The sequence below is a fragment of the Macaca nemestrina genome, chromosome 15, assembly GCF_043159975.1.
Source record: "Macaca nemestrina isolate mMacNem1 chromosome 15, mMacNem.hap1, whole genome shotgun sequence".
NCBI lineage: Eukaryota > Metazoa > Chordata > Mammalia > Primates > Cercopithecidae > Macaca > Macaca nemestrina.
The window spans coordinates 92,346,521-92,364,777 of record NC_092139.1 but is presented as its reverse complement, the minus strand read 5'-3'; the positions used below and the strand labels follow the sequence as shown (position 1 = coordinate 92,364,777).

Here is an 18,257-nt window from a genome sequence, read left to right as displayed (position 1 = left end):
AGCCAAACACGACATGATTTCATGCATGTGAGAATGAGATCAGCTTTCTCTCTAAATGACTTTATCTCCTAGATATAGAAAGTTCCACAGTGGTGAAGGGAGGCTGTGGGATGAGGAGTCGAGCAGGAACTGGGAAGTGGATACAACGTTACACTCAGATGACAGGAATAAATTCAGCTGTTCTACTCCACAGCAGGGTGTCTAGACTTAACAGTATCCCACCATATTTTCCAAAAAAGGCTGAAAAGAAGGACTCTGAATATTGCAACCACAGAGAATAAATAATAACTACACAAGGTAACAGAGACAGTCAATGCCTTGCTTTCATCATTACACAAGGTATATATGCATAGATCAAAATGTCCCACTCTACTCTTTAATTGTATACTTTTACTATAGAACAAATTGTTCTTAAGGACATAGAAAGAAACAATGCTGAAGTTCATGTGAGACCAGGAAATGCCCTGCATTTCCAAAGCAATTCTGAGAAATCCAAATTACATTGGATGCATCACACTCTAATTTGAAATTTCACTCAAACTCTAGGGACCTGCTTCCACATGGATGAGTGGAAGAGAACAGAGAACTGGCGTAATAAACTCACACACTTCATACCACCTGATTCTGGATGAAATACACAATAAGTAATGGGAAAAGAACTCCCCATATCTTCTGCATATGGCGAGCCTCTACTTCTCACCATGTACCAAAGTTCACTCAGATGAATAAAGGATATAAATGGAAGACCTCAAAGTACAAAAAGCCTACAAGAGACCCTAGGAAATACCCTTCGACATCAGCTTTGACAAAGCATTTATATGCCTAAGACCCCATATGACACTGCAACAAAAGCAATAATCGACATGTGGGACCTAATACACTAAAGAGCCACCACACAACACAAGAAATTACCAACAGAGTAGACAGATGACATACAGGATGAGAGAAAATGTTCCCAAAGTATGCACCTGACCAAGGTTCTAATGTCCAGAATCTACCTTAAAGACCTCACACAAATCAATTAGCAAAACTCCCCAAATAATTAATAGGCAATGGATATAAGCACACACTTCTTGAAAGATGATATACAAGCAACCTAAAATTTGAAAATATGTTGAACCTAATTATCGGAGAAATACAAATCAAAAGCACAATGAGATATATCGCACACTGGTCAGAATAGCGATTACACAGTTAAGAAAATAAAAATGACACTGGCGAGGCAGCAGAGAAGGGGGACACAGGTCCACTTTTGGTGAAAATGCAAAGTAGTTCAGACACCACGGAAAGCACGTTGGAGATTGCTCAAAGAACTTAAACCACAACTACCATCTGACACAGCAAACCCACCACTGGGGTATACACAAAGGAAATTAAATTCTTTTGTCCAAAACAAACATGCACACAAATGGTCTTGGCGGCACTATTAACAATGGTAAATACGTGAAATCAACCCAGGCACCCATGAACAGTGGATCAGAAAAGGAAAATTTGGTACATATATACCATGAAAAACTAGGCAGCCGTTAAAAAAAAAAAAAAAAAAAAAAAAGAAATCACATCCTTGGCAGCAACATGAAAGGAGCTGGAGGCCATTATCTGAAGGCAAATAAGGAACACACAGAACACCAGATGCCACATGTTCTCACTTCTAAGGTGGAGCTAACATTGAATACACCCTACCATAAAAGTGAAAACAACAGACACTCATGAATGATGACTATCAGATGAAAAAGGAAGACGGGACGAGGTATGGCCTAAAGATCTACCCGATGGGTACAACCACTCCCTGCGTGATAAGGTCTCTGGGACCCCAGTCTCAGTGTCATGCAATATACCAAAGGCAGTAAGTAATCTGCCTTTGTACCCTTTAGTCTATAATAAATGTAGAAATTAGTTAAAAAATACAAACTTAAAACCTAAAATAATGAATGAAAAACACAAACTTTTATAATTATCGGAACAATCTTTTATTGGCATAAACTAAGAAAGTGGACAGTATGAGTAAACCAAATTAACCCCAATTTACATATAGTGAACACATTTTTCAAAAGAACACCAAAGAGACACAATGGGCAAAAGAGAGCTTGTTCAATAAATGATTTTGAGTAGACTGAATATTCACAAACAAAACACTAAACTAGGACCCTTGTGTCATGCAACACAAAAATCAATGCAAAATACGTTAAAGGCCTAAAAATTCTGAAACCACAAAACTCCTACAAGAAAACATAAGGTGCACATGTATTTTCAAAAAGAAATCCATGCACATAGGCTGCTAAATGTGTTTTTTAAAAATTGAAACAAAGGAAGCACTCTTAAGAAAACACCCATAGACAATGTAATGGGTTGGCATTTTCACTAAAAAGCTGAGCGCCCGCTTCCACAGAACAGTGGAACAGATTAGAAGACCCAGATAAAACCTGCACACCTGAAATCATCATACTTGAAAAAAAAATCAACAAAAATAAGCAATGGAGAAAGGACTCCCTACCACTAAGTGGTGTTGGGATCAGTGGCTACCTAGATGCAGAAGAAATAACACTGGGCCCGTGTCTCACCATGTACAGAAAGCAACTCAAATTGAATCAAAGATTGAAATGCAAAATCCTGGGCTGGGCGCAGTGGCTCATGCCTTGAATCCAAGCACTCTGGGAGGCCAAAGCGAGCAGATGACTTGAGGTCGGGGAGTTTGAGACCAGCCTGGCCGACATGGTGAAACCCTGTCTCTACTAAAAAAGCAAAACTTAGCCAGGCATGGTGGTGCGTGCCTGTACTCCCACCTACTCGGGAGACTGGGGCAGAAGAATCACTTGAACCTGGAAGGTGGAGGGTGCAGTGAGCCAAGATTGCTCCATTGCATTCCAGCCTGTATGACACAGCGAGACTTGCTCTGTAAATAAATACATAAACACATAAAAATCCAAGACCTGAAACTATAAAAAAATCCTGCACGAGAATCTAGTAAATACCCTTCTCGACGGAGGCTTTGGCAAAGCATTTATATGTCAAGTCCCCAAAAGCAATGGCAAAAAAAGCAATTACTGATAAGTGGGACCTAATACACAAAAGAGCTGCTGCATAAGAAACAACCACAGAGCCAACACACAGCCTATAGAATGAGGGAACATATTCCCCAACTATGCATCTGAAAAACGTCTAATATCCAGGATTTATCGTAAAGACCTTAAACAAATAAAACCAGGAAAAACAATCCAACTTATAAATGGGCAAGGGACATGAACACACACTTAAAAGAAGGTGTACCAGAAACCAATGAGAATGAAAACATGCTGGATCTCACTAATTATCAGAGAAATGCAAATCAGAAACATACTGAGATACCATCTCACACTGGTCAGAATGGCAATTATGACACACAGTCCACAACAACAGAGGCTGGTGGGGCAGATGAGCAAAGAAATGCAGGTCCACTGTAGGGGGAAATGCAAACTAGTTCAGACACCCTGGAGAGCAGTGTGGACATTTCTCAAAGAAATTAAGAGAGAACTACCATCCAGCACTGGACTCACACTCCTAAGGATCTACCCAAAGGAAAATCCTTCCATCGAAAACACACATGCACTCGCATGTTCACGGCAGTACTACTCACAATGGTGAAGATATGGAATCAGCCTTGGTGCCCATCAGCAGTGGATCAGAGAAAGGAAATGTGGTACATACACACCACAGAACACTACACAGCCATAAAAACAAATCCATGCCCTTACCAGAAACCTGGACAGAGCCGTAGGCCATTATGCCAAAAGGCAAGAACAGAAAACCACAATTTTCAAAACAGCTACAAAGGTCAGTTGTGAATATTCTCTCTACAGAGAAATCATAAGTCTGGAGCTCACAGAGGTGCCAGACACTGCGACTTCATTATGATGCTACGTTTACACAGACCAAATTGTCCCTTCCACCCGCTGGTTATATACACATACTCTATAGCAATGAAACTGTTGTCCCATTTTGGTAACATTCATTCTCACCAGAGAGAGATGCTTTCTGAGTGTGGTTTTGATTGACTTCTCGTGAGGATCAGTAATGTTAAGTCAGAATCTTTTACCTATGCATCCATCTCAGGTCTTCAGGTCCATTGCCCAGTCTTACATGTCAAATTGAAACAAGTTCACAATAACTTGGCAAACATCACTAACCACAAGCAAAATGTAAATCAAAACCACACTTAGATACCATCTCATTCTAACTGGAATGAGTACTAAAATAAAGAGAAAAAAAAAATCGAAAGAAGGGAAATGTTGGTGTATTTCCAGAGAGAGAGAGAGAGAGAGACACTCTTCCATAGTTCGTGAGAAGGTAAACTAGCACACACGCTACAGAAACCACTTGGAGGTTCCTCCAAACCTTAAAAGACTCCAGCTACCATTTCAACCATCAATTCTACTACTAGGAATACACTCAAAGCCATTGAAATCAGGACACTAAAGACAGATCTACCCACCTATGTGGATTCCAGCACTGTTCCCAAGAGTCAGTGTAAGCATCAACCTACCTGCTAATCCACAGACGAAGGGATAAAGAAGCTGCTCCACATGTACACCCTGGGATACTCTTCAGACAGAAAACCACAATGAAATCCTATCGTGGGGAACCACACGGTTGCACCTGGAGGAGATGATGGTAAATTAAATGAGTGAGGGGGAGAGAAACAAACCTTGAGTCATCTCACACATGCAGAATCTGAGAAACTCTATCTCAAAGACCTGGCGAGCACAATATTAGTTTGCAGAGACTGGGGGAAAAGAGGGGTAATGGGCAGGGACTGTAACTGGGAAAATGAGAGGAAGAAACGTCTGTTTCTCTATTCCAGTGCAGGGTGACCAGGGTTAACTGTATCGGCACATCACTTTCAAAGCAGCTTGACAGGAGAATACTGAAGGTTCTCACCGTAAAAGAATAAACAACGGGAAAAGGTAACAGAAAACTAAGGACCCCAATTTCATCATTCCACAATGTATGCATGGACCGTAATGCCCCACTCTACCCTCTCATTGTATTGTTCCTTTACTATGCAACACATTTGTTACAAGAAATAGAAACAGGTGATGCTAATATTCATGTGGGACCATGAAGCGCCCTGAGTTTCATCCTCTGCAATCCTGAGACACCCAGACTACATCGGACACATCATACTTCCTGATTTCAAATTTCACAGAAAAGCTAGGGACCTGCTTCCACACAGAGCAGTGGAACACAAGGGAGGACCAAGAAGTAAAACCACACGCTGAAAACTATCTGATCTAACACAGAATCCACCAAAGTAAGCAAAGGCAAAAGGACACCCTATTCAATCAACAGTGCTGAAATAAGTGGCTAGCCATGTGCAGAAGAATAACACTGCTACCTCTCACCAGACACAAACAGGAACTCAAGATGAATGGAAGATTTAAATGGAAAAACTCAAACTATTAAAATCTAATGAGAAAACTTGTGAAATATCCTTCTCCACATAGGCTTTGGCAAAGAATTTAGATGGCTAAGTCCTGAAGAGTAATGGCAACAAAAACAGAAATTGACAAGTCAGACCGAATACCTGAATGAGCTGCTGCACAGCAAAAGAAACTACCAACAGAGTACAGTGTACAGACTGGGAGAACAAGGTCCCAAACTGTGCATCTGAACAACATCTAATATTCAGAATCTACAAGGCCCTTCAACAAGTCAAGAAGGGAATATCCCATTAATAAACGGGCAAGAAATGTGAACACACACTTCGCAAAACTCAATGTACAAGCAACCAACAAATAGGAAAACACGCTCAAACTCACTACCAGAGAGCTGCCAATCAAAAACATTACAAGACGTTGTAATCCCACGGAGGTCACAATGGTGAGGACTACACAGACAAGGAACACATGCTGGCGAGGCAGCCAAGGAAATGAAACGCTGGTACGCTTTCAGGGAGGGGAGGGGATTAAAACTAGTACAGACACCATTGAAAGCAGATCGGGGATTTCTCAAAGAGCTGAAAACAGAACTACCATCTCACCCAGAAAGCCCTCTCGTGTGCATCTACCCAAAGGAAAATCAATCCTTCTATCCGAAAGACACAGACACTCATATGTTCATGGCAGTATTATCCACAATGTCAAAGACATGGAATCTACCTAGCCATCAACAGTGCATGAGAGACCGGCACAGTGGCTCACACCTGTAATTCTAGCACTTTGGGAAGCCGAGGCAGGTGGATCGCTTCAGTGCAGAATTTGAGACCAGACTGGGCAAAATAGTGAAATCCCATCTCTACAATAATAAAAAAGTTAGCAGGATGTGGTGGTGGGCACCTGTAGTCCTATCTAATCTGGAGGCTCAGATGGGAGAATCACCTGAGAACAGAAGGTGGAAACTGCAGGCCACTGTCGTAAGTGAACTAAGACCCAAACAGAAAACGAAATGCCACATGTTCTCACTTATAAACGGGAGCTAAACTTTGAATGGACTCAAACATAAAAGAGAGAACAACAGACACCTGGAATGACCACCAGAACAATAAAAAAACAGAGAGGGAGTATGTGCTGAAGACCCACCCTGTGGGCCGTCTGCTCACTGCCTGGGTTATGGGGTTCTTGGGACCCCAAGTTTCAATGTCATGCAATCAACAGATGTAACTACCTTGTATATATACCTTTTAAACTATAATAAGAGTAGAAAGCATTAAAAGAAAAATCTGGCCGGGCGCAGTGGCTCAAGCCTGTAATCGCAGCACTTTGGGAGGCCGAGATGGGCGGATCACGAGGTCAGGAGATCGAGACCATTCTGGCTAACCCGGTGAAACCCTGTCTCTACTAAAAAATACAAAAAACTAGCCGGGCGAGGTGGCGGGCGCCCGTAGTCCCAGCTACTCGGGAGGCTGAGGCAGGAGAATGGCATAAACCCGGGAGGTGGAGTTTGCAGTGAGCTGAGATCCGGCCACTGCAGTCCAGCCCAGGCGACAGAGCAAGACTCCGCCTCCAAAAACAAAAAAAAAAGAAAAATCCAAGGTTGGAACCAAAGAAAATAACGCATGAAAAAACAATCTGTAGTTATCCAAACAATCCATGACTGTCACAAACACAAAACAAGAACCTAAGTGATACAATGAGGCAGACAAATACTCTATCCAACATGATATGTGGGGAACACATTTTCCAAAACCCCAAAAAGATATAACGTGAAAGGGAGAGTCTGGTTCAATTATCGATTTTGAGAAAACTGAATATCCACAGGAAAAACACTGAAATACGACCCTTACAATGCACGATACACAAAATCAACACAAAATGAATTAAAGACCTAAACTCAATCTTGAAACTGTAAAGGTCCTATAAGAAAACAGAGTGGGTATATATTTTAGGAAACCCTGTATCTATGCAAACAGGCTGCAAAAGGTAAAAAAGCATCATAACACTAAAAAAAAAAAAAACCAAAAGTAGGGAAACTACATCCATAGACAATGCAAGGCTTGGCTCCGTGTGTGTGTGTGTGTGTTTCGTGGAAGCACGGTGTTGAACACAAAAATCACTGCTAACATACACAACTATAACCATATGAGACTAGGGACACTTTACAAATTCTACAGGGAAAAGGAAACAGTGAAACAAAAAAAAGGAACCCTAAAGACTGGGAGAAACGATAAAAAATCCTAACCCTGAAAGAGGTTGTTATCTAACACATACAATAAACTGATATGACTAAGTGAAAAACAAAACAACAACAAATATCCAAGGTAAAAGGATCTAAATAGACCTGAGTGAAAAGAAGGCAGGAAATTGACTCACAGGTGACAGTTCCTCAATATCACTAATCCTCACAAAAACGTGAATCAAAACCATACTCAGTTACCATCTAATTCCACCTAGAATGAGTATTACAAAAGACAAAACTCAAAAGACTTGCAGAAAAAAAAAATCTTCTACATTCTTTATGCAATGAAAATCACTGTACACACTACAAAAACTTTTGGAAGTTCCTTAAAAAAGCAAAAGGTAGGCCGGTCACAGTGGCTCACACCTGTCATCTCAGCACTTTGGGAGGCCGAGAAAGGTGGATCACCTGAGGTCAGGAGTTCGAGACCAGCCTCACCAATATGGTGAAATCCCATCTGTACTAAAAATACAAATATTGGCTAGGCGTGGTGGTAGGTGCCTGTATTCCCAGCCACTCGGGAGGCTGAAGCGGGAGAATCGCTTGAACGCAGGAAGCGGAGCTTGCATTGAGCTGAAATCGCGCCACAGGACTCCAGCTTAGGTGACAAGAGTAAGACTCCATCTTTAAAAAACAAACAAAAAAAAAAAGAAGGTGGAAGTACAACTGCCACTCCAGTTGTGTAACAATCCCACAACTGGGTACACATTTAGAGACAATGAAATCCCTGTGTTATCTGCCTTTTCATGTGTCCTGAAGCCCTAGTCACAATAGCCAAGATGTGGAATCAACCTACCTGTCTATCCACAGATGAAGGGATAAAGGAACCACAGTACATGTACACAAGGAAACACACTTCAGCTGTAACACTTCAGGAAATCATGTCATCTGCAATCACTTGGAGAAACCTGGAAGACAATTAGGTGAAATGAAACGAGTCTGCCAGGGAGAGACCCACACTGCATGACATCAGGCATACGGAATCCAAAAAACACTGCCTTTTAGAAGCAGAACTTCCAGTAGGGGTTACTAGAGGCTGGGGAGAGCAGGAAGCCTGGGCAGGGTATCGGGTATAGAGTGACGCTCAGATACGAGGAATCCATTCTGGTGTTCTACTGCACAGCAGGGTGACTAGGTGACTAGGGTCAACAGAATCTAGAAAAATTTTTGAAAATCAGCTGGAAAATACGGTTCTGAGTATTCTCTCAACAGAGAAAAAATAATGATGGAAGATCACAGACACGCCAGATACGGTGATTTCATCATGATGCTACATATAGATATCTCAAAATGTCCTTTGCACCTTGGATTGTGTGTGTGTGGGTATAATGTACACTCTATAGAAACAAACTGCCATCAAATGTTGGTAGTATTCCTTCTAACCAGAGTGAGATGAAATCTGAGTGTGTTTTTCACTTACGCTTTTGTGTGCATCAGCAATGGTGGGAATCTTCTCTTTGACCTGTGCATAAATCTCATGTCTTCAGGTCCTCTGCCCAGTCCTACATAAATTAAAAACAAATTCACAATAACTTATCAAGTACCATTTACACACACACAAAAATCAAACACACACTCAGATTCCATCTCACTCTACATGCAATGGATGCTATAAGAAAAAAATTGAAAAATATTAAAAGACAAAAAAATCATAGATTTTCAGAGGAGGAACTTGTCTCCACAGCTGGTGGGATATGGTAAACTAGTATGCACACTAAAGAAACCACTTGGATGTTCCTTGAAATCGGAAAACTACAACTACCATTTTATCTAGCAATTCTATTACCAGGTATATACACAGAGCACAGGATCAGGTCATGGAAGAGATTATCTGTCATCCCAGGTGGAATTCAGCTCTATGCACAAAAGCCAAGATAAGAAATCAGTCTCCCGGTCCATCTACAGATGAAGGGATGAAGAATCTCTAGTACACAGACACAATGGAATACTTTTGGGCCATCAAAAATCCTGGAATCCTATCATTTCCAGCAACATGGCTGCACCTGGAGATATTCTGCTCAATCAAATCAGAAAGGCAGACAAAGATCAAGCCTGCATGTTCTCACTCATGTGGGAGCAGAAAAATTTAACTTACTGAAGGTGAAAATATATCAATGGTCACCACAGCCTAGCTGGAGGAGAGGACATCAAGGATTGGCAATAGGTACACAGAAAGTTACAGGAGAGGAATACATTCTGGTATTCCAGTCCAAAGCAGGGCGACAAGACTTAACAACATGGTCGTGCCATTTTCAAAAGAGCTACCAAGGAGGATACTGAATGTTCACATATCGAAGCTATCAAACCTATACGTGGTCACAAGCATGGGAAACTCCCTGATTTTCTCCATACTCAAGCTATACAAAGTATCACAATGTCCCAATGCACCCCTAATTCTGGACATAAAGTATGAAACAAACGTTTAATGGAATGTTAATGATACACGGCTAGACATTCACATGGAATCACCAAAGACCCAAAGAACCTGAATATACAAAGCAATCCTAGGGAATACAAACTCAATTGGAGGCTGCACACCCCCAATTTCAAAATACATGTAAAACCTCCACTCATTCAAAGACTACAGTAGTGGCATAAAAATGAATCCATGAACCTAGGTACATAAGAGAACCTAAATGCACACCTGTATGCAGTCAACACATTTTCTTCAAAGGAACGCCTAGAAGATGTAATGAGGCCGGGTGCTGTGGCTCACACCTGTACTCCCAGAGCTTTCAGAGACTCAGTCGAGCAGATCACTTGAGGTCAGGAGTTTCAGAGCAGCCTGGCCAAAATGGTGAAATTCCATCTCTAGTAAAAATACAAAAAATAGTAGTCAGGTGTGGTGGTGCACACCAGCAATCCCAGACACTTGGGAAGATGAGGCAAGAGAATCTCTTGAAGCAAGGATGCAGATGTTGTAGAGAGCTGAGATCTCACCACTGCACTCCAGTCTGGGTGACAGCAGGAGCAGGACTGCGTCTCAAAGGGAAAAAAGATGAGATGAGGAATCACCAGTCTTCAATTGAGCAGTCTGAAATGACTGGATAGTCACATACAAAAGGATGAAATAAGACCTTGATGTTATACAATACACAAACAGAAACTCAAAATACATTAAACCCTAAACACAAGACCTAAAAGCATAAAACTGTTACAGGAAAACACAGAGTGAGCTTAAGTTTAGGAAAACCTGAATCTAAGCTCACAGGATGTAAAAGCAAACAGAAAAAAAGACATACAGAAAAAAAACCACTTCCAACAACAGAAGTCAAAAATTCTACTTTTTGTTATTGACCTTATCTTACAAAAACAGTCACTGCTAGCCGGGCACGGTGGCTCACGACTGTAAAGCCAGGACTTTGGGAGGCCGAGGCAGGCAGATCACTTGAGGTCAGGATTTGGAGACTAACCTAGCCAACATGGTAAAACCCTGTCCCTACTAAAAATTAGCTGGGAGTAGTGGTGCACACCTGCAGTCCCAGCTACTCAGGAGGCTGAGACAACAGAATTGCTTGAACCCAGAAGGTGGAGGTTGCAGGGAGCAAAGATCGTGACACCCTACTCCAGCCTGGGCAACAGAGCAAGACTTTGTCTCAAAAAAAAAAAACAAAAAAAGGGGGGGGCAGAGCAAGATGGCTGAATAGGAACAGCTCCAGTCTCCAACTCCCAGTGCGAGCAACACAGAAGACCGGTGATTTCTGCATTTTCAACTGAGGTACTGGGTTCATCTCACTAGGGAGTGCCAGACAATCGGTGCTGGTCAGCTGCTGCAGCCCGACCAGTGAGAGCTGAAGAAGGGTGAGGCATCGCCTCACCTGGGAAGCGCAAGGGGAAAGGGAATCCCTTTTCCTAGCCAGGGGAACTGAGACACACAACACCTGGAAAATTGGGTAACTCCCACCCCAATACTGCGCTTTAAGCAAACAGGCACACCAGGAGATTATATCCCACACCTGGCCGGGAGGGTCCCACACCCACGGAGCCTCCCTCATTGCTAGCACAGCAAGTCTGCGATCTCGCGGCAAGGCAGCAGCGAGGCTGGGGGAGGGGCGCCCGCCATTGCTGAGGCTTAAGTAGGTAAACAAAGCCACTGGGAAGCTCGAACTGGGTGGAGCTCACAGCAGCTCAAGGAAACCTGCCTGTCTCTGTAGACAGGGCACAGTAAACAACAAAAGCAGCAGAAACCTCTGCAGATGCAAACGACTCTGTCTGACAGCTTTGAAGAGAGCAGTGGATCTCCCAACACGGAGGTTGAGATCTGAGAAGGGACAGACTGCCTGCTCAAGTGGGTCCCTGACCCCTGAGTAGCCTAACTGGGAGACATCCCCCACTAGGGGCAGTCTGACACCCTACACCTCACAGGGTGGAGTACACCCCTGAGAGGAAGCCTCCAAAGCAAGAATCAGACAGGTACACTCGCTGTTCAGCAATATTCTATCTTCTGCAGCCTCTGCTGCTGACACCCAGGCAAAGACGGTCTGGAGTGGACCTCAAGCAATCTCCAACAGACCTACAGCTGAGGGTCCTGACTGTTAGAAGGAAAACTATCAAACAGGAAGGACACCTACACCAAAACCCCATCAGTACATCACCATCATCATCAAAGACCAGAGGCAGATAAAACCACAAAGATGGGGAAAAAGCAGGGCAGAAAAGCTGGAAATTCAAAAAATAAGAGCGCATCTCCCCCGGCAAAGGAGCGCAGCTCATCGCCAGAAACGGATCAAAGCTTGATGGAGAATGACTTTGACGAGATGAGAGAAGGCGGCTTCAGTCCATCAAACTTCTCAGAGCTAAAGGAGGAATTACATACCCAGTGCAAAGAAACTAAAAATCTTGAAAAAAAAGTGGAAGAATTGATGGTAGAGTAATTAATGCAGAGAAGGTCATAAACGAAATGAAAGAGATGAAAACCATGACACGAGAAATACGTGACAAATGCACAAGCTTCAGTAACCGACTCGATCAACTGGAAGAAAGAGTATCAGCGATTGAGGATCAAATGAACGAAATGAAGCGAGAAGAGAAACCAAAAGAAAAAAGAAGAAAAAGAAATGAACAAAGCCTGCAAGAAGTATGGGATTATGTAAAAAGACCAAATCTACGTCTGATTGGGGTGCCTGAAAGTGAGGGGGAAAATGGAACCAAGTTGGAAAACACTCTTCAGGATATCATCCAGAACTTCCCCAACCTAGAAGGGCAGGCCAACATTCAAATCCAGGAAATACAGAGAATGCCACAAAGAAACTCCTTGAGAAGAGCAACTCCAAGACACATAATTGCCAGATTCACCAAAGCTGAAATGAAGGAAAAAATCTTAAGGGCAGCCAGAGAGAAAGGTCAGGTTACCCACAAAGGGAAGCCCATCAGACTAACAGCAGATCTCTCGGCAGAAACTCTACAAGCCAGAAGAGAGTGGGGGCCAATATTCAACATTCTTAAAGAAAAGAATTTTAAACCCAGAATTTCATATCCAGCCAAACTAAGTTTCATCAGTGAAGGAGAAATAAAATCCTTTACAGATAAGCAAATGCTTAGAGATTCTGTCACCACTAGGCCTGCCTTACAAGAGACCCTGAAGGAAGCACTAAACATGGAAAGGAACAACCGGTACCAGCCATTGCGAAAACATGCCAAAATGTAAAGACTATCGAGGCTAGGAAGAAACTGCATCAACTAACGAGCAAAATAACCAGTTAATATCATAATGGCAGGATCAAGTTCACACATAACAATATTAACCTTAAATGTAAATGGACTAAATGCTCCAATTAAAAGACACAGACTGGCAAACTGGATAAAGAGTCAAGACCCATCAGTCTGCTGTATTCAGGAGACCCATCTCACATGCAGAGACATATATAGGCTCAAAATAAAGGGATGGAGGAAGATTTACCAAGCAAATGGAGAACAAAAAAAAGTGGGGGTTGCAATACTAGTCTCTGATAAAATAGACTTTAAATCATCAAAGATCAAAAGAGACAAAGAATGCCATTACATAATGGTAAAGGGATCAATTCAACAGGAAGAGCTAACTATCCTAAATATATATGCACCCAATACAGGAGCACCCAGATTCATAAAACAAGTCCTTAGAGACTTACAAAGAGACTTAGACTCCCATACAATAACAATGGGAGACTTCAACACTCCACTGTCAACATTAGACAGATCAACGAGACAGAAAGTTAACAAGGATATCCAGGAATTGAACTCATCTCTGCAGCAAGCAGACCTAATAGACATCTATAGAACTCTCCACCCCAAATCAACAGAATATACATTCTTCTCAGCACCACATCACACTTATTCCAAAATCGACCACGTAATTGGAAGTAAAGCACTCCTCAGCAAATGTACAAGAACAGAAATTATAACAAACTGTCTCTCAGACCACAGTGCAATCAAACTAGAACTCAGGACTAAGAAACTCAATCAAAACCGCTCAACTACATGGAAACTGAACAACCTGCTCCTGAATGACTACTGGGTACATAACGAAATGAAGGCAGAAATAAAGATGTTCTTTGAAACCAATGAGAACAAAGATACAACATACCAGAATCTCTGGGACACATTTAAAGCAGTGTGTAGAGGGAAATTTATAGCACTAAATGCCCACAAGAGAAAGCAGGAAAGATCTAAAATTGACACTCTAACATCGCAATTAAAAGAACTAGAGAAGCAAGAGCAAACACATTCGAAAGCTAGCAGAAGGCAAGAAATAACGAAGATCAGAGCAGAACTGAAGGAGATAGAGACACAAAAAACCCTCCAAAAAAATCAATGAATCCAGGAGTTGGTTTTTTGAAAAGATCAACAAAATTGACAGACTGCTAGCAAGACTAATAAAGAAGAAGAGAGAAGAATCAAATAGACGCAATAAAAAATGATAAAGGGGATATCATCACCGACCCCACAGAAATACAAACTACCATCAGAGAATACTATAAACACCTCTACGCAAATAAACTAGAAAACCTAGAAGAAATGGATAATTTCCTGGACACTTACACTCTTCCAAGACTAAACCAGGAAGAAGTTGAATCCCTGAATAGACCAATAGCAGGCTCTGAAATTGAGGCAATAATTAATAGCCTACCAACCAAAAAAAGTCCAGGACCAGATGGATTCACAGCTGAATTCTACCAGAGGTACAAGGAGGAGCTGGTACCATTCCTTCTGAAACTATTCCAGTCAATAGAAAAAGAGGAAATCCTCCCTAACTCATTTTATGAGGCCAACATCATCCTGATACCAAAGCCTGGCAGAGACACAACAAAAAAAGAGAATTTTAGACCAATATCCCTGATGAACATCGATGCAAAAATCCTCAATAAAATACTGGCAAACCGGATTCAGCAACACATCAAAAAGCTTATCCGCCATGATCAAGTGGGCTTCATCCCTGGGATGCAAGGCTGGTTCAACATTCGCAAATCAATAAACATAATCCAGCATATAAACAGAACCAAAGACAAGAACCACACGATTATCTCAATAGATGCAGAAAAGGCTTTTGACAAAATTCAACAGCCCTTCATGCTAAAAACGCTCAATAAATTCGGTATTGATGGAACGTACCTCAAAATAATAAGAGCTATTTATGACAAACCCACAGCCAATATCATACTGAATGGGCAAAAACTGGAAAAATTCCCTTTGAAAACTGGCACAAGACAGGGATGCCCTCTCTCACCACTCCTATTCAACATAGTGTTGGAAGTTCTGGCTAGGGCAATCAGGCAAGAGAAAGAAATCAAGGGTATTCAGTTAGGAAAAGAAGAAGTCAAATTGTCCCTGTTTGCAGATGACATGATTGTATATTTAGAAAACCCCATTGTCTCAGCCCAAAATCTCCTTAAGCTGATAAGCAACTTCAGCAAAGTCTCAGGATACAAAATTAATGTGCAAAAATCACAAGCATTCTTATACACCAGTAACAGACAAACAGAGAGCCAGATCATGAATGAACTTCCATTCACAATTGCTTCAAAGAGAATAAAATACCTAGGAATCCAACTTACAAGGGATGTAAAGGACCTCTTCAAGGAGAACTACAAACCACTGCTCAGTGAAATCAAAGGGGACACAAATAAATGGAAGAACATACCATGCTCATGGATAGGAAGAATCAATATCGTGAAAATGGCCATACTGCCCAAGGTTATTTATAGATTCAATGCCATCCCCATCAAGCTACCAATGAGTTTCTTCACAGAATTGGAAAAAACTGCTTTAAAGTTCATATGGAATCAAAAAAGAGCCCACATCTCCAAGACAATCCTAAGTCAAAAGAACAAAGCTGGAGGCATCATGCTACCTGACTTCAAACTATACTACAAGGCTACAGTAACCAAAACAGCATGGTACTGGTACCAAAACAGAGATATAGACCAATGGAACAGAACAGAGTCCTCAGAAATAATACCACACATCTACAGCCATCTGATCTTTCACAAACCTGAGAGAAACAAGAAATGGGGAAAGGATTCCCTATTTAATAAATGGTGCTGGGAAAATTGGCTAGCCATAAGTAGAAAGCTGAAACTGGATCCTTTCCTTACTCCTTATACGAAAATTAATTCAAGATGGATTACAGACTTAAATGTGAGACCTAATACCATAAAAACCCTAGAGGAAAACCTAGGTAGTACCATTCAGGACATAGGCATGGGCAAAGACTTCATGTCTAAAACACCAAAAGCAACGGCAGCAAAAGTCAAAATTGACAAATAGGATCTCATTAAACTAAAGAGCTTCTGTACAGCAAAAGAAACTACCATCAGAGTGAACAGGCAACCTACAGAATGGGAGAACATTTTTGCAATCTACTCATCTGACAAAGGGCTAATATCCAGAACCTACAAAGAACTCAAACAAATTTACAAGAAAAAAACAAACAACCCCATCAAAAAGTGGGCAAAGGATATGAACAGACATTTCTCAAAGGAAGACATTCATACAGCCAACAGACACATGAAAAAATGCTCATCATCACTGGCCATCAGAGAAATGCAAATCAAAACCACAATGAGATACCATCTCACACCAGTTAGAATGGCGATCATTAAAAAGTCAGGAAACAACAGGTGCTGGAGAGGATGTGGAGAAATAGGAACACTTTTACACTGTTGGTGGGACTGTAAACTAGTTCAATCATTATGGAAAACAGTATGGCGATTCCTCAAGGAACTAGAACTAGATGTACCATATGACCCAGCCATCCTATTACTGGGTATATACCCAAAGAATTATTAATCATGCTGCTATAAAGACACACGCACACGTATGTTTATTGCAGCACTATTCACAATAGCAAAGACTTGGAATCAACCCAAATGTCCATCAGTGACAGACTGGATTAAGAAAATGTGGCACATATACACCATGGAATACTATGCAGCCATAAAAAAGGATGAGTTTGTGTCCTTTGTAGGGACATGGATGCAGCTGGAAACCATCATTCTTAGCAAACTATCACAAGAACAGAAAACCAAACACCGCATGTTCTCACTCATAGGTGGGAACTGAACAATGAGATCACTTGGACTCGGGAAGGGATACATCACACACCGGGGCCTATCATGGGGAGGGGGGGAGGGGGGAGGGATTGCATTGGGAGTTATACCTGATGTAAATGACGAGTGGATGGGTGCTGACGAGTTGATGGGTGCAGCACAGCAACATGGCACAAGTATACATATGTAACAAACCTGCACGTTATGCACATATACCCTAGAACTTAAAGTATAATAATAATAAAAAATAAATTAAAAAATAAAAAATAAAAAAATAAAAAAAATAACTAAAAGGTTTAAAAACAGTTCATCATAAAAACAAACATTTGATTTTTTTTTCTACAAAATATATGAAACAATATTGAAGACACCCGCCATCATAATAAATTTTAAAGGTAGGAAAAAAAAAAAAAAGGAAAAACAAAAATAAAAACCACAACTAAAATAATCAAGAAATAAAAACACAAAACAACCTGAATAAGCTCTGCACAGAAAAGAAAACAATGCACTAACCAACACTCAGAAGGCATTCTTCAGACAGAAAGGATATTATGAGGAATCATATATCTAAAAGCGGTTGTTATCTGACATCTGGGAGGAACGAACACCCCACTGAGGAGCAAAACACCCAAAACCAAGTAACCCAGCTATAACTGGGCAACAAACCTGAACAGACATTACTGAAAAGGCAATATGCAATTCACTAACAGGAAAAAAAAGGTGGTTCTCAATATTGCTAGTCATCTCTAAACTGTAAATGATAATCACACTCAGATACGAACTCACTCTAACAAAAAATAAAAACCAATTATTTCAAACGAATGCCCCAGGGAAACCTGCATACACAGATACTCTTCCACACTGTTGAGAGAAATCACCATTACCATAGGTACTACGAAAACCACTTGGAGCTTCCCAAACAATCACAAAGCTAGCTACCACTTCATCTAGCAATTCCAACAGTGGGTATGTACTTTTGGACAGGGAAATCACTATATGGAAGTCATAGCTGCCTTCCCAGGTGGAGTGAAGCACTATTCACAATAGCCAAGGGCAGATCACCTGAGGTCAGGGATTTGAGAT

At 41.4% G+C, this 18,257-nt stretch overlaps 2 protein-coding genes across 39 annotated transcripts in view; one reads left to right on the top strand and one right to left on the bottom strand.

Annotated features, from left to right (window-relative positions):
- The window catches only part of LOC139358698 (uncharacterized), a 148,603-nt gene that overhangs the window by 36,976 nt on the left and 93,370 nt on the right, over nt 1-18,257 (bottom strand). For 30 of the 34 annotated variants that reach the window (XR_011613989.1, XR_011613987.1, XR_011613994.1 and 27 more), the window contains 3 exons: nt 9,071-9,152; nt 8,447-8,558; nt 4,520-4,632 (listed from right to left, as the gene is read on the bottom strand). The gene's annotated coding sequence lies outside the window, so the exon portion shown is untranslated. Of the gene's footprint in view, nt 1-4,519; nt 4,633-8,446; nt 8,559-9,070; nt 9,153-10,294; nt 10,462-17,284; nt 17,382-18,257 lie in introns of those variants that run through there. The other 4 variants (XM_071080277.1, XM_071080288.1, XR_011614002.1 and 1 more) reach the window with 3 other exon arrangements.
- LOC105464191 (ral-GDS-related protein-like) overlaps nt 1-18,257 on the top strand; it is a 63,636-nt gene that overhangs the window by 13,125 nt on the left and 32,254 nt on the right. The window lies entirely within an intron of this gene.